The following is a 17,463-nucleotide window of genomic DNA, read 5'->3' as shown; positions in this document are numbered from 1 at the left end:
AGGTCAGATATCTTCACCAAGCTTTCTTAGAGTTTAGCTTAGAAACACCAAGAATGGAAATATCATACATTATGATCTAAGAAAATCAAAATCAATTATGTTATACAGAGAAGTCTTTGAACAGACTTTGCATTATGGAAAATCAAAATACAAACATGTTCTTTCTACCCATGTGTTTCATGCATGTGTGCACGTAGACATGTGCACACCCACACATTTTCCAGGCTCCTTTTTATATGTATTATTTTTATTAGTCCTTATTTATTTGTTCTTCTGACTTTTCTCTCTAGCTGAACCCAGAATATTATCTTGGGTTCTGGCTTTCTTGCTTCAATAAAAACATTGCGAAAGTGGAACACATCCAGAAGGGAGCAATTAAAACAGGGACAGGTCTGGACCTAATAACATGGGTGTAATGAGTTACAGCATCTAACTATTAGCCTTGGAACAGAAGCCAGTGGAAGAGAAGATGGCCATGTTCACATATCCAAAGGGCTGAAAGAGGGGGTTTAATTTGCTCTGTGTGATCCAGAGGTAGGAACCTGGATTTAAAAAAATGGAAACTGAACAAAAAGGGAGACTTGGGCTCAGTGTAAACATTAGATCTGTCAGAAAATAAAGCTACTTGTGCGGGTATCTCCTGTGGTATGAGACACCATTTCTGATCATATATACCATTTGATCACATGTATCTGTTGCATAGACTAATTTGATTCCCATCCTGTCCCCAAGACTTGAAGCAACAGAAGATGGTATTTCACAGATTTGCCTCCCATATCCCTAAGTCATCCCACAGTGCATGGCATGCAGTAGGCACTCACATACAATCTTGATGAAAACATGAGGTAGATAAGGCCAAGGGCCACCAATACACCAGCAGAGGAAGACTGGTCCTCAAGGACCACCCCAGGGATCTGGATCAGAGCATAAGAGTGGGAGATGCTGAGGGAACCTGGTGCCCAAGCCCTAGCTTTACACAGAGCACGTGAAGCATGTTAAAAAGATCAAACTCCAAGCCTGGCATGAATACAAGTTCCAGGTGAATCAAGGGTATTTCCTCAACACTCATGAATAGTGGAAGAGGGACTATGTATTTGCACAGGGGAGAGAGACTCTTGTTTCCAGATCTTCAAACATTCTGTGCATACAACCTCATTCATCCCACCTCTTCCCTGGCGAGAAGCAGTTATGGGTTCTCCAGAGGGCACACCGGCCTATTTTGACAATTGGGTGGCCAAAGGCTCCTCACCAGCAAGCAACCACCAATGTATTTTGACCCCAGTGACGTCATGGAATGATTCAAAATCATGCTGGCCCCTTTTCCTTGATACTCGAGATTCACTGGTTAATATTGAAATATATATCACCAATCACAAGTTAATAACCCATGACTCAGGGTTGGACTGACTCAATGAGCCTAAATGGTCCCTAGAACAATTGTGTGGTTTTGATTCAGCACAAGATGTTGAAATGTGTCCACCCACGTGCTCCTCCCCCCTCTCCCCCCAGCCATCCCTCTCACTGCTCCCAAAAGGGCCCAGGAATGTCATTCCTCCTGAAGTTTGTTTGCTCCTGAAGTGTGAGGCGCATCACCTGCTAGTCAGCACTCACCTGTCACTTTATTTGTGACACCCTGGAGTGAAGTTGCCTATCCTTTTGCCCTGCCATTCCACTGCCATGTGTACCTCTCTAACACCATCAGGGACAGGTCCCACCTCCCGTTCCCACCTGCCTAACATGTCAGGGTCCAGCATGCAGAGCTCTCTCCTCATAGGAGCTTTGAGAAAGTGGCCCTGGGCTGCAATTTGTGCTCAGACAAGCAAAGTTTCTTTCTTGATTCACAGGAAGAATATTCAGACAGTTAACTTCCTGTTTTTGATGAACCAAGTAAAAGAAAAAGAAGTGTTTTTTCTAATATAATTGGCTCTGAATAGTAATTTATAAAATGGAAACTTCATGTTGAGTAAGGACCTGTTACTTCAACCCATCTTCAAGTCAAGGAATCAGAGACCACCCACTACACATAGCTGATGCTGAAGCAGTCATGCTTCTTGGGACCCAAGATGTGACCATTTTTAAGAGAGGGAGGAAGTGAAAAAGTGAGTTTGCTAGGAGAGTCAAAGAGGAGGCAAATGGACCATGAGGTGCTGAGGAGCCCCAGCTCCCCCCCCAACAGCTGGCTGCTTTCTCCACGTACCCACTGACCCACTTTAGCACTTGTTTTCCAAGAACTGTGGGAGGTCCTCGCTTGCATTCAAAAGCGGCCAGTAGAAGGAAACGCACAGTGCAATCCCCAGTCACATTGCTCAGCTGAGACAGCGGTCACTTCCACAGCATCAATTGCTGATGGAGGCCAGGAAATGAAGCAGGTCAGGCTGTGCCCTGCCTGGGGACATGTTGAGTAAGTGTTCTAGTTGTCAGTCCCCATCTATGTGTTGAAGAACTGAATATCCATCACTTCACAGAGCATCGCACAAATAGACAACACACAGCAGTGACAGAAGAATTCACTGACCCTTCCTATTCCCAGATGCAGGCCTTTCATTTTCTTATAAACATGCAGAGTCACCAACCACTTAGTTTGGGCATAGTTTTTCTTGACATACAGGACTCTGCCCTAGACATTCCAAATCAGAACCTGCAGGCCCTTGGCTAGTGATTAAACAAGCCTGCAATGAATGACTTAACATCACTTGAATTTAGTCAAACCCAAACTCTATATTCCCTCAGAGGGAAATCCTTTCTTTTTAAAGAGCCAGTGAAATTGAAATAAATAAATAAATAGAACCCTACCAGTTGACAGCTACATTCCAGGCTACATTTCCATTAAAGTGATTAGGATTTATATGTGCTAGCTAGGGGTACATTCACATAAAATGCATCATTAAAGCAACTGAGGCCTCAAGTACCATCAAAAGAATCGTTACGGTAACAGTGATCAGAGATGTTCAGAGAACGATGCACAATGTCAATTTCCCAGGCTCTCTCACAGTTCTTCATTGACTTTTCTCTAAAATGTCCCTACCTTCAGCATTTGTAGGTGTGACTGCTGGCTCTGCATAACAGGTGACAGGAGATTGACAACACATGTTTTTGTGTGGGGGAAAGTCAGCACCAGCTCTGAGAGATGGCCAATGAAACATCTGGACAACAGGCACCTCACATCTGGGAGCGTGCCCAGGGTGCCATGCGGAGCCGGGGACAAAAAGCCCATACAAAACCTTTCAACTGAACTAGTACTCAGGGTACAAATAGGCCTTTGCTCTGTGTTCCCAACAGGCCAGCCAAGTGCAGAGGGCCAAGCCCTGAGGCAGCTCTCTGCCAACTGTCTGAGCCCAAGCACAGCTCTTCTTAAGGATGCCATGGTCCCAAGCACCATCCACCCTACACAGAGGGTCACTATGACCAGAAGGCCTGAGCTCTGCCTCTTCTCCCAGATCATGACAACAGTGACTAACAGGACAGATTCTATCTGGCCAAATCCAGAGCACTGGATTGGGATAAGGGTAGGAAGTAGTCACTGATAAGGATATTTTGTCTGTGGTCAGTGGAGTCAGCGCTCAAGTTCTCCTCTTCTCCTTCATATTGGCAGTTTTTTGGACCTGTTATTATCACCTCCAATAAAGGCCTAGGAGGAGGAGATGAATCCTGTTGGCCTTTACCAACTAACCCTAAAAAAAGATATGAAGGGAAAGGTTCAAGTGGGCAGATGAGTGTGGGTTTCATGAATCCACATTTCCTCTCATGGCTGTGTATGTGGATAACGGGCATTGCCTGGGGGTAAAATTCCTTCTGCCTTTCCACCCAGTGGCTCCTTAAGGCAGCTTCTACAGTGTCACAATCAGGGCCTTTCATGATGTTCCTATAATCCTCTGACATGACCTGTATTATAAGGATTATTAATTGTCTCATTAAAGACTTCAGGCCATAACGGAAAGGACTATATATTGTTTGTTTGCTTGTTTGTTTGTTTGTCATGAAGGCAGTGTCTAGAATATAGTTATAGCAATAAATTCTTGTTGGATGAGTAATTTAAAGAAGATAATGACCAATATATAAGCAAATATAAGACCAAAATACTTGCACATTGTATCCTGTTCACATCTTTATTTTAAACACATTATCCCCAGTTACAAATGGGTGGTTAAGTGGAGACCAGTGATGTTGGTAATTTACAAGTGCATATGACAAGCCAGAAAGGAACCAAGAACTGAGATTAGATAGGCACAAAACTGGAAATTGTGCCAAGTCCTTACCCTCCCAAAGGGAGGAACATGCACAACTTCAAGGTAGCACAACCAATTGTGCATGGCTTTTAGTCTTCTCAAAATGCTTTCATATATTTTATCTTGCTTCATCTTCACAATGACCCTTTGAAGAAGAGCAAGCTGGGACAGTTATTCCCATTTGATTCATAAATAATGTAGGCAGAGAAACTTGACAGTGGACCTCAAGGCACCTAGTGAATGGGTGGTACAGCCAGTGTTAGAAATGCCTAGGCTGGTCCTGGTTTCACCAACACACCATGGGGGTAGGATGTCAGCCTGAGATCAAGACTTGCACAGACTGCTTCTAGAAAGGGAGAGAGGGAGAGAAGGAATGAGCTCTGGAGGAAGAAATAGCGAAGAGACCTCCCAGAAGGCTATAATCCACATGGCAGCTCAGAGACCCTCATGAGACAGACACTTGACCCTGACAAATGCCCGTCACTGCCCCTCTTTCTCTCTTTCCTTCTCTACTTCAAATTCAAGTCCTCTTGGTCTCTGCCATCTCTCCCACTCCCACCCGCTACTTCTCCTTGCTGGTATCACATGACTTCATCCACCTGCAGTTTACTCTGAATCTCCTTGCAGGCAACCACCTCACAGCTGCCTCAACTGGGCCTCTTGTTCCTTTCTATTCCATCTGCCAGAATGTTAACATTCTTCAGGTCTTTGTCTCCCCTCTGTCCATATGATTGCTTCCAGCTCCATTAATACAAATGTTTCTGACTACCTCCTGTGCCCACCACCCACTCAGGTCCAATCAGTCCCTCCATATCCAAGGTTATTCTCAAGTTCACCTTCTCTCCTATTTGTGCTCCTGGTGCTTCTATGTTAGCTCCTAACATAGCTTCCTGCCACCCATCCTGTGTATTTGTAGGCCTTCTGGTCAGAAGGAGACCTCTCTACTGTAAGTTCTCATCACTTTGTTCCCCTGGTTAAAAATCCCTTCACGGCTCCCCACAGAAAAAAGAATCAAGTTCACATTCCTTAGCCTAACTCACAATGTCCTTCCTAACCTGACTCCCACTACCCTCCAGCATGTCCCTTGCACTCCAGATTTGAAAAGTTACTTGTGCTTTCTCAAAGGGATGCTTCACCAATCTGAGCCTTCACGGGAAAGTTTCCCTCTCCTTAAGATGCCCTCACCACCCTTGCCAAACCCACTCACCTGTGGCAGACTCCCTAGGTAGTTCGGTTTCACTGGGGACTGCCCAGGGAAGAGCTTCACCCCCTCACCTTTCTCCTGTTCAGGCACACCTCTACCTACAGCAGCCACCATCTTTTCCATCACTGCCAGCATGTCCGACCCTGTCCCTGACAAGAGCTAGTGCACCTGAAGTCACAAGCAAGTTATTATCCCTATGCAACTTCGTGCCCCACATAGCACAAGAAGTGGGCACCAGAAATCCTGTGCCCTCCTGCTTATCTTTCAGATCCAGCTTGAAATCAGCTCCCCAAGGCATGTTCCTTGACCTCACCCACCTGAACAAGCAATTTGGTCATCTGTCACACTCCCATTACTTCTCATTGCTCCTGTCATTCCTTCTCATGGTTTAATTATTTAGCAGTGCGATTTTTTTCACAGTGAGTCTCACCATGAGGGAGGGATCACATCCATTATACTGCCACTGTTAGTACAGGACCTGGCACAGAACTAATACTAATATTCCATAAATATTTGATGAATGAAGAAATGAATGAGTTGAATATGTGAATCTACTATAGATAGTTGGCTGCCTTGGGTAAAAGAGGCCAGGGAACATTAACAAAATTTCATTCATTCCACAGGGCATATGTGGTGGGTGCAGATGATCTACCAAAACGTTAAAAAATCCGAGACTAGGAATCCTGTGTATACCAAGCACACCGACCACCACATGGTGAACCTCACAAATATGTACAGTTTTTAGGTATCAGTTAAAATTTGATTCAAATTTTTTAAATTCATACCATCACACATCTGGAGAGAAGGGGGAAAGATGCAGAGACATAAAGAGACTCTGTTTCCCGTTCTCCTGCCCATGTCCCATGGCTGCATGCAAGCCAGAGAAAAAGGATACGACGTGCTGAGTTTGTCACTGGAGAGGCTAGGCAGCTCAGAGATCAAGGCCATGGCATACATTTCTCCTTGCTCCCAGCAGTATTTAATTACCATCATTATTAATTCATAACAGTAATTCTCTTTAAAAATAATTTAGAGCTAAAAATAATATTTCATAAACATGTGAAAATTGAATCTAGAAATTACTTACCGCGTTCTACTTCCTCCCCAGAACTCTTCATCAATGAAAATTGATTTAAAGCTGAATTTTTTAACAAATATATGACCCACACAAAGCAGCCCATGGAGAGAGAATAAGCTGAACTTCCTCACTCTTGCCTAACAGCACTCTCAACTCCCTCCTTCTAGCTCCTTTGATCTGAGAATCTTTATCTTCAAGCACTTTATATGCAGTCATTAATTTTCACAGCACTCCTGCTAAGAAGATTCTATTACTTCCATTAAACCATAGAGTAAACTGAGAAGCCAAATTAAGCGATTTGCCCACTCGGGAAATTAGTGGCCTCACTGAGTTCAAACCTAGCAGCTCAGATTTCTCAGGCCTCTAACTATACCCTAGCATTTCCTTGTTCCACATAGTAGGGAAGGACCCAGGCTTCTGAGTCAGTACAACCTGGGTTCGAGCCTTGACTCTGCAATTTCCTGAACAAGATATTTAACTTCATTAAATGCCCGCAAATTGGCAACATTAAGAACACTTGTTTCATAAATTGCTATGAGGATTAAATACTATCATGTTCATCGAGTACTTTACACAAAATCTGGAACAAATATGGATTATGTTATTCTTATTATACACACCTGGAAGGGCATATTCCTCACCCAGCCCCCTAGCCTCATAAACTTTTCCTCATCACATCAGAAAATGAGAAAGGCACACCTGCACCTATGTGTTTAGTTCTGCTGTACAATACATACATTTGCAGATAAAGTCTGCTGTGGGAGTATTAGGACAGCTGCATAAATTCCTGGAGAACTGCTATATCAATAATTATCCAGCAATTCATTTGTGCACACCTATGTACATCCACCTACCCACCATCTATCCACTCTATCCATCCATCCATCTACCCACCATCTCCCCATCCACCCATCCATCTACTTATTCACTTATTCACTCATCCTTCTAATTATTCATTCATGCATACATCTATCCACCCACTCACTCGCCCTTTCCATTTGTGTTTAATACTCATAGTAAACTCCTACCGTGTGTTAGGCCTGTGCTAAGTGACATAGCTTATACCAAGATGATTGAGACATAGTTCTTGCGCTTGAAGTTACAAATCTGGAGATTTAAAAAGAGATTGTAAAGCAAAATGGAATACAAACAGCATCCTCAGAAGATTTGTTAAAGATGAATGAAAGACATTGTCATGTGGACAGAAGAGTAAATTTAGAGCCAAGAGACATTTTTGCAGTCTTAGCTTTAATGTTGATCCAACAAAGCCTTGGTTTTTATTACCCCATCTACACAGTGAGGATGCAGAAGTGGAAGATTCCAAGGCCCTTTCAGCTCTAACATTTCAATCTGCCTGCCTCTGACTAATGCAAGGTGACATTCAAACTGAGCACTGAGCAACAGTGTGCTGCACTCAAGGAGATGGGAATGATACAAGCAACCTCGAGGTAATGGAGAGATCTGGAATATTAATGGAATGATGAGTGGTACCACTTGACTACAGAACATGCCAGAAAGATACTGTGACTTCAGAGTAAGACAGAATATGTCATGGAGGGTCTTATTTCCAAGCAAAGGAACACACACATACATAAAAACACATAGGTGATAGGGTGAGACAGGACCAGGGCATATTTTTAAAAAGTAGGCTAAGGAGTAGAATAGGTAAGAGTAATAATGGAAACAAGAAGTCAGGCTAAAAGTTGTTATAACACTGTAGAAAAATGATGACCAGGGTCTGAGTTAAAGTGGCAGTCACATGTAAAGGAGATAAATTTGAGAACATTTACAGGCACAATCTACAAGACCCAGTGACTCATTAGAAATGGGGGAGGTAGTTATCGATGACACCAAAGCTTTGGTGTTAAAGATTGAAAAATATTTCCAGCACCTGTTGGTCACTACCCATGTGCCAAGGACCTGTGCCTCCCCAGGAAAGCCTTGATGCACAGGTCAGGGGTGAACTCTGTCTTCACATGGCTTGCAGCTCATGTGAAGAGCCTCCATTCTTTTAAGAAATCACTTTTTAATTCAACTAGCACCTAATATATAAAACAGACTTAGATCCTTGCCCCTGAAAGGAGAGAACATGGAGAAATGGTGTTTCTCCATGAAAAGTAGCTGCATGGTACCAAGAGTGAGCAAGAATCAGTGGCACTCACGAAAGCAAGGAAAGGGCAGAGACATTCATTTCTACTGAGCAACAGATTATGCTTCTTCCCGTGTCTGCACTGGGAGCCCATTTCCCCAGCATTACTTTCTCTTTGCACCTTCCTCACTGCTGCAAACAGGGGCAAGCGGCCCTGCAGTAGTCTATCCACTTTGCAGAAAGTTAAAGTCTCCGGGCAAAGGAGCCTCCGAAGAAGCCAGGTTGAGATGCAGGGTCTCCCATGCATTTCCTGTAAGTCCTGTGGCTACAGACATTAAATTACTTTGGATAGCTGCTCCACTCTCTATCACACCATACACACGACCCTGCCCCTCCTCCACCTTCAGCAAACCAAACTGAAGCAGCAGCTTGAGCTCCATGTCTATGCCATCAGGCTTAACTGCCACTCTGTGAGAGGACTTGAGTGAGCAGGAACAAAGGGGACACAGTCCTGCCTAGAATGTCTTTCCCACCCATCTTCCTGGTGAACAACTAGTTGTTCATCAACTCTTTGTCCCAGTGCCATCTGATCCAAGCACCCTTTCTAATGATGAAACCTTCCCAGTCACAGTAGGCCACTCACTTTATCCCACTCATAATCTTAGCTGTACCCATGAGTCTTAACTTTATCCTTATTTATTCACGGGAATTTCCCCCTCGGAAACTGCAGAACTCTGTCTTAGTCATCTTTGTCCTTGAGCTATTGGCCTTACACCTGACATAATCCTACTTCATGAGCACTTGTCAGTACAAAAGCAGCTAAGTTTTATAGCGAGCCTACCCTGAGTGCTTTTCACCCCCTAGCCACTGAACCCACGACAACTTTTTGTGTTGGTTTTATTATCCCCACTTCATAGGTGAAGAGTGAGGCATGCACAAGCTAAGCGACTTGCCCAAAATGATAGCATAACTCCTTTCTGAGACATCCATCACCTCAGATAGATAGTCAATAAAACTACCTAAAACAGAGGAACATTCTAATACCACTGTAACACTGAGGAGTCCTAAAAGTGTTAATATAAACTGATGCTAAAACAATGAGAAACGTGCAGACTTGCACTCTGATCCTGAGAGTTCTAGCGTATCCAGCCCTAGAGGCCCATCCTCAGGCTCAGTCCAGAATTAAGTAGAGACAGTAAAGTATAAACAGCTCACCTCCCTCTCACACTAACTCTGGCTAACTCTTGGGACACAAACTCATTGTAGCATTTCTCTCATTGATTTCCAGTGTCCTTTCTCCCACTCTCCCTTTTCAAATTCATCCTTCAATAGACTCCTGTCCCAAGTCCACTGGACAGTGCCCAAGCAAGAAGTCCTCAGCAGGGGAGGAAAGCTCCTCAGATCAATACTACCTACTGCCCACCCCCAAAACTAGTCCCTTTGATTGCCACAAGCTCAGACATCCCATGAAAGCAGCAAATAGGTAACTTTCTTATCACTTAAAAGTAGACAACCCACTGGACCTTAATGGTTCACAGGAAAACAACTGAGAAATAGAGGACAATGTGTTAGCTCCCCAGAGCAAAGGTGTACAGTTTAAACACTTACACAACCACCACTGCAAACCAGAACATTCTGTACCATCGGAAGAGGCTTAATTAGCCTGAACCAAGAGTCTAAGTTCATCTGATTTGGAACATTTCACAGCCTGGGTTGCCGCATTAGAGTTTTATGGATTATCCTATCAGAATACTATGAGCCCCAAACTGAAGAGCATTGCATCTTCTCAGTCCAGGCTTAATTTAAGAACAGAGAGGAGTGGGGAAGAAAGAGCTTCTCTTCCCTTTTGAAACCTAGTTTTTGATGCACCTGAGGGCACTGCGTGTATTCTAGGGAGAGTATGTGTCTATGTATTCTGTTGGTAACTGTGCCCTAGCCAAAAGAAGTTTATGAAAGAGGAAAATACATTTAAATGGCAAAGAAGTGGCATTGTTCCCAAGTGTTCTGGAGCAGGAAGATTGTCCCATAGTTTATATGTTTATTTACCTTTTTTGTTCATTTTTTCAGCCACACTTTGGGGCCACCCAGCATGCAAATCTGAAAAGATGCAATGCCTATTGTTATTGTAACAAATAACCACAACCTGCTATCACAAAACAGCATAAATTTATTAGCCTGTAGTTCAGAAGATCAGAAGTCCAAATTGGGACTCTGTGAGTGAAAATCTGTGTCAGCAAGGCTATGTTTCTTCCAGAGGCTCTAGCAGAGATTGGTTTTTCTTGACTTTCCAGCTGGTTACTAGGCCTTCTTCTATATTCAAAACCAATAGCATCAGGCTGAGTCTGTATTGTGCTGCCTTCTCTCAGTTCCTTCACTCTCCTGCCTCCCTCTTCCATTCCGTAGGTCTCTTGTGATTATACTGGTCCTCACAAATCCTCCAGGACAACTTCTCCATCTCAAAGGCCTTAGCCATGTGTGTAAAGTCCCATTGACCCTGGATACAACATAATACACTATACCACGCATTGACCCTGGATACAACATAATACACTATACCACGTATTGCCAAAATGTAAGGTATTTTAGCCAGAAGTTCTGGGAATTTGAACTGGGATCTCTTTGTGGGGCTATCATTTTTCCTCCCACAGTCCAGTCACAACAGTTTTCACTTTTTATATCTGATCAAAACTGACTAATGTTTATTTTTTACCATTGTGTCTTGTTAGACTCCTTGACTATGCTTTAAGATATTTTCACAAGCACAATTTTTGTCAATTGTTCTTGGGCCTCCCCTGGTTTCCCCTTAATCGTGAGGCTATGTATTCACCTCCTGTGACATCTCCTTCCAAGGCACCCTAGCCAAAGAAATAATTTATTATTTAAAACACATTATTCTGACTTGATTTTGAACTAAAAACACATACTAAGATTAAAATCTATAGACTCCTAAAACAACTACTGTCCTCCAAAATGTGTTCTCTGGGCCAAGCCCAGACACTTATACAATTGGTTTCCTGCTCACAATTGAAAAGTGTCTCTACTCTCTGTGATGAGTGCATCTCCAGTTCTGACCTTTTCCTGGCCTACTGAACCATGGCAACTCAGGTCTACCATTTTCCCTCCCACATTCATTTCCATTTGGGGGGAAGGGATTGAGAATTACCTTCCTCTGATTTCTAACCTCGCTGTAGGTGTAGTGAGCAGAATAATACCGTCCCTGCACAGACATGCTCATCCTAATCACTGAGGTCTGTAAATATTTCACCTTATATTGCAAAAGGGACTCTGCAGATACGACTGAGGTTAAGGACCTTGAGATGAGGACAGTGTCCTAAATTACTTGTCCTGGATTACCAGTGTAAACACCACCTTTCCCAGCTGCAGAGAACAAAAAGATAGGTCAGCATAAGAAGGATTTGGTTCTCTCTCCGTCGCTCTCTGCAAATAGTGGGCTATTTGCAAGGACGGACAGAGCTCTGGAGAACCTGGAAGGAAGAAGGAAAAGAATGCTGCCTGGCCCACATCTGATGTTAACCTGACGTCCCATGCCAGGCCTCTAACCTGCAGAGCCGTATGACAATCAGTTCATAGTGTTGTAAACCCTAAGTTGTGGCACATAACTTAATAGAAATGTCATACGATATGCTTTCTTTTTCAGTCCACGATAATGATTTAAGTCCTCGAAGTTAGTGTGATTCGAAGCCATTAGTGAATTGGCAACACCCTCCTCCAGGTCATTAGCCAGAACTCAAATAAGCCCACGCATCAAGCAAGACCCCATCTGAGAACGCCTTAGTTTAAAATAAGCTTGAAGTTAATTATTACCCTGGCTTTCCTGGACCCAGTTTGACACCTGAGCCAATCTGTACCAGTTCTGCCAGACATGATACTGGCCTTCTCTTGGTGAGGTAGGGTAGGTACCTTCCCTGTCCTTCCTCCACTAACATGGCAGGCAGTGCCCTGCTTCCACTGCATGCCGGCATCTCTTCCTCAACACTCATGCATGTGCATGCAAACAGACAGATACACAGACACATACACACAGAGACACACTCATACTTCTGCGTTGTCTAAAAAAAAAACGCGCCCAGATTTGGAAAAAGATTCGCTCCCCCCAGAGCTCTGCTGTCAGTTTCCAAGGAGTTTGAAATTTTTCCATTCTGAGAGCTTTATTAATGTGATAAAATGTTAGATACTTAAGATACAATAAGGTGGACCAGTCAGTCTTCAAGTTCTACTTGAAGAAAAGACTTGTATTGGATGTTTTCTTCCAAGGAATGCCAAGAACTTCATGAATTTTTGCTGTTAAGTCTTTAAAGATGTCATCATGTACCAGGTAAGGAAAAGTAATTCCAAAATGGACAGTCATTTTGCCTTGTTGGAAACACTTCAGGCTCCAAACCAAACCCTGGTAGAACAGAGACTGAGAAGGTAAATACTCTCAGTAACTGAATTTGAAAATTTTTAAAATCTACCTGAAGAGGGATTGGAATAAGTTGTTTTGTCCTCAACTCTTCTTGGAGAAGGGAAATGTTTCAGAGAATATCTCAGTATAAACTTACATTTCAAAAGGTTGGAGGCTGGATTTCACTCTAAAAACACAAACCCAAAACAAAGATGAATAGACCTCAATGTAAGTCTCAGAGAATTCCTGCAATAAAGATCCAAGTAACTGGTAGAGAGAGAGAGACAGAGACAGAGAGAGAGACAGAGAGAGAAGAAAGAGAGATATCCCAAAACAGGATGGAAAAAATGCTAGTATGGGAAGAAACAACAAATTATAAAATCAGACCATGAAAGAATAGAAATAATAAGATTATCAGATATGAATATAAATAGGTTTCCTTGATCTATTCAGTAAATGAAAGGTGGCAAGATGAAAAATTTCTAAAGATGTGCTGTATAGCATTGGACAACCTAATACTTGTGTTTAGCAATAAATAGTGTGCTATACATGTCAAAATTTGTTAAGGTGGTAGGTCTTATGCTTTTTACCACAATAAAAAATGAAAAATTGTATCAAAAGGTTGATAGAGAAACAGGAAACTCAAATATAATCAGATTTGATTTTTAAAAGATGACTTAGAAATTTGAGAAATAAAAAACAAAGTAACTAGACAGAACTGCAGGTAAAATTAAGGAGCTCAAAGATCAAGCTGAAGAAATGATCAAAAACACAGTAACAAATGGCAAAGGTATGAAAAACATAAAGAAGAGGTTTAAGAAGTAAAGGAGGGTAGAGGAAAGTATTCAGATATTCCAAAGGAGATGATAGAGAGAAGGGGAAGGGGAAATAGTCAAAGAGAATATGAATGAGTCTTTTCCAAACCTGATGCATGACAGTAATCCTGAGATTAACGAAGCCCCGTGAACACGAGCATTCCCGGGCAAATTCCCACCAGGCACTTTAAAGTGGTCCTACAGAACCAGTAAAGACAAGGCAGAAGCACCCAGAGGAAAAGACAGATAACCTAGAAAGAACACCACCTCACAGTTTACTCACAACAGCAACAGTCAAGAGAAAACCATTGTCAATCCAGCAAGTCTGTTTTTCAAATGGGAGAGTGAAATTAACACATTTTCAAATAAGAAAACCTAAGAGACAAATTCCAACAAATGTTCAGTAAAGGAATTTTCAAAGGATGAATTGGCAGAAAAAAGACCTCAGAAGGAAAGAAAACAGTTCTCAAGAAAAAATGAGAAATTAAGAAAATAAGAAGCATGGGGGTAAATATTTGAAGGTAAGAAAATAATAAATATAATGTCCAATTTGTGAAATTTAAAGAAAAGAAATAGAAGTAAAATACTAAACAAAAATAGTACATTAGTCAGAAACAGACAATGGAACAAAGTATGTCAATGTTAGGAGCCTCTGTTGCCTCCTTCTGTAAGTGTTCAAATCAGCCATTCAAAACAGTTCAAAGTGTTCAAAACCATTACCAGAATCTAGTTGCTTTTACCTCAGATCAATTTTTGATATCTTATTCCAAGCTTTAATGCTTGCATTTTCTATGAGCCAGATTTCCTAATTGTGGCACTTTTGGTACAAACTCAGAGCATTTAAGTAGCTAAACCAAATGCAACACACCCCAAAACGCCCAGATTTTTGCTTTTTTCCATCTCCATTTAATTTCTAAGAGTGATGAGATAACTGCAATGACAGCAATCTAAGTGGTTGTATATTTTGTCTAAAATGCCCTGAAATCATTCTGAGTTATTATGCAAATACCCAAATCCACTCATTCTGTCGTTATGGGGGAAGGCTCAACAGTCCTCATGCTGATGTTATTCCTTACGATGAGATCATTAGAAAAGGATTAGAGGTGTAATGTCTGAAGAACTTAAACAATAATTTGAGTCTTTCAGATGTGCACAAGGTAATTTTAAATAAATTCCAGGCCTTTTCTGATGACAGCCCTCAATTCAATCATAGCTGCCTTTAAGGAAATGCTAATTGGATGAGGTAATTTTTCATGCAAAACTTGACATACAAGAAGGTCCTCAGTAAATAGTACCTCCGACAATTCTTAGTATAATTTCTGAGTAGAAATAAAATGTACACTAAAAGTATGGCCACCATGATGGACTATTGGTCTTCAGAAGTCTTGGTTCCCAGCAGTGATTTGCAGTTTTACAGGCTACAAAATCAGGAGGCAGAAAGATACTTAGTTGTCACTATATTTGATTTCTGGGGATTTTTGATTTATTAAGGCAATGAATATTTAGAAAACACCTAGTATGTACTATGTACCAACAACACAAAGACATATAAAACATAATCGGTCCTCCTAAGGACTTCACAGTTGGTCACTGGGACTAGTAAGATTGGTGTTTGGACAGAGGTTATTAGGCATCTACCTTGTGCCAGGTACTGTGCTAGGCCCTGGGGACACAGAAATGAACAAGTTATATATCTTTGGGATCTTCCCATCTAGTGAAGAATACAGATGAGTCATAACCAATAAATTACAAAGCATCACTTCCATAAAAGAGCCATAGACAAAGTTGGGAGGTATAATAGAATAGTTGATCCTGACCAGAGGAGTTGTAGAAAGTTTAGAAAAGAGTTGACATTTGAAGTTGAATTTGAGAGATGATTGAGAGTGTGAAAGAGTGTACCAGATTTGAGGACTGGTGAACAGTTCTATGTGGCTTGTCTGTGGAATGGTAGGTGAAAGATTATAAAAGCTTAGCTGATAAAAGACTCCAACAAGTAGATTGGAGTCAGTTGGGGGCAAATCTTGCAACCTTTACCAAGAATTTACTTTATCCTGGAACAATAGGAAATTTGAAGCAGATGGTTATTTCCAATTTAAAAAAAATGATTTCAGGAGAGCAGTGTTAAAGTTACTTCATAAATCAAAAAGACTAAAGGTCAGAGGAAAAAAAAAACAGTTAAGAGGGCATAGCAGTAGTCTAGACAGGTCATAATAATATGAATTAAATCAGAGTGGCAGGAACCTGGCAAATACATGGGAAGAAATTTGATGAGACAAGCAATTGAATGTGGTGGAAAGGAGGAAAAATCAAAGATAATGGAGGGTTATCTAACCTGAGAAACTGAGTAAGCCATTTCACTGCTATCTGAGAGAAGAAAGCAGGATGCACAGTAGGTATGGGGAGAAAAGGTAAGTTCTGTTTAGTGGTTTTTTTTATTTGAGAAGCTTATGGTGCCTTAATAGAAAGAATGCATCTAGTCATCAGCAATGTAAAATATGGTGACGGTGCTAAATAAAAATTTAGCAGAGTGATAAGTGGAATTACGGATGTCATCTGGTGAATTTAAGATTTAAGAGAAAAAAAATGTAGGAAGGAAGCCAAAGACACCTGGAGATTTGTCCAATGCCATTCAAGGAAACTCACAGTGTTCTGCACTATACTATGGTTACTGTGAAGGGTAACAGTAAACATGCACATGGTGCCACATTTTCCCAATCTCTCATGTAAATAACATATGTTCCAGATACATTTCCATTGCTCTTCTACAACTTGCTCTATTAAGTCATGACTAGCTACAAACTCATTGTCAAAATTCTTGAACTACGTATCCTCTGATTGGAAGCCTTTGAGATAAGGAGAAGACAATGCAAAAATACACAGAAAACAAATTGATACACCAAGGAGCCACGGACTCCACCCAGAACTAAAAGTCTATGGCTTCTCTTTGCAAGAGCTATGCTTATATCTGTATTCTTTCTTCAAGGTATATGTCCATGTAACCAGCCATCCATCTCAAACCTCCCTATATTGACTTGCCTGAAGAACATGCTATGGGAAGCTGAATTAGGTCATTTTTTACTAGGTCCCCAACATGGGTTCCTTTCCCATAATGTCCATGATATCTCATGTGTCTTTCCATTTGAGGACAAAAGCAGAAAACAATGGTTCCTTGCAGAAAGTGACCTTAGATTGATCTCTCTTTGCTCCTGGCCATAGCCTCTGCTTTACCTTATCTCTATATTTATTCCCTTGAAATATCTTAAATTTAAAAATCATGACACATGATCCAAGGTCATGCCCCCAACCTATTCACAATTTCTAGAAAAGACTAGTAACCTCAGTGTTTTTACATCTCAGTGTTACATGATGTTAAGTAGGGATGGTAAAGAAATTGAAAATGACCACTGAAATCATTTGTCATGTGTCAACACCTGTCTAACTAAAGAATGAGCTATTCATGGCAGGAATTATGAACCATATGACTCATGAAACACAAGATAAAACTGTTGATTCTCTTTGAAACTTCAGTTTAACTTCAATATTTGAAGGGGATTTTGTCTTAATATTAAGTAAGCACAAATATATTGAAGAATAGACTGCCAAGTTTGCATGCAGTTTTTTTTTAAGATAAAATATGATACTTCAA

The 17,463-nt window shown here is 41.4% G+C and overlaps 1 long non-coding RNA gene across 2 annotated transcripts in view; it reads right to left on the bottom strand.

Annotated features, from left to right (window-relative positions):
* LOC141411472 (uncharacterized) overlaps window positions 1–17,463 on the bottom strand; it is a 250,731-nt gene that overhangs the window by 50,659 nt on the left and 182,609 nt on the right. The window contains exon 5 of one of the 2 annotated variants that reach the window (XR_012436253.1): window positions 4,116–4,572. The exons of the other annotated variant lie outside the window; for it this stretch is intronic. This is a non-coding gene — a long non-coding RNA (uncharacterized lncRNA). Of the gene's footprint in view, window positions 1–4,115; window positions 4,573–17,463 lie in introns of those variants that run through there. 2 annotated transcript variants of the gene reach the window in all.

The sequence above is a fragment of the Castor canadensis genome, chromosome 10 (assembly GCF_047511655.1).
Source record: "Castor canadensis chromosome 10, mCasCan1.hap1v2, whole genome shotgun sequence".
Lineage (NCBI taxonomy): Eukaryota > Metazoa > Chordata > Mammalia > Rodentia > Castoridae > Castor > Castor canadensis.
The sequence above is the reverse complement of the archived record's forward strand: the minus strand, read 5'-3'. Positions and strand labels throughout refer to the sequence as shown.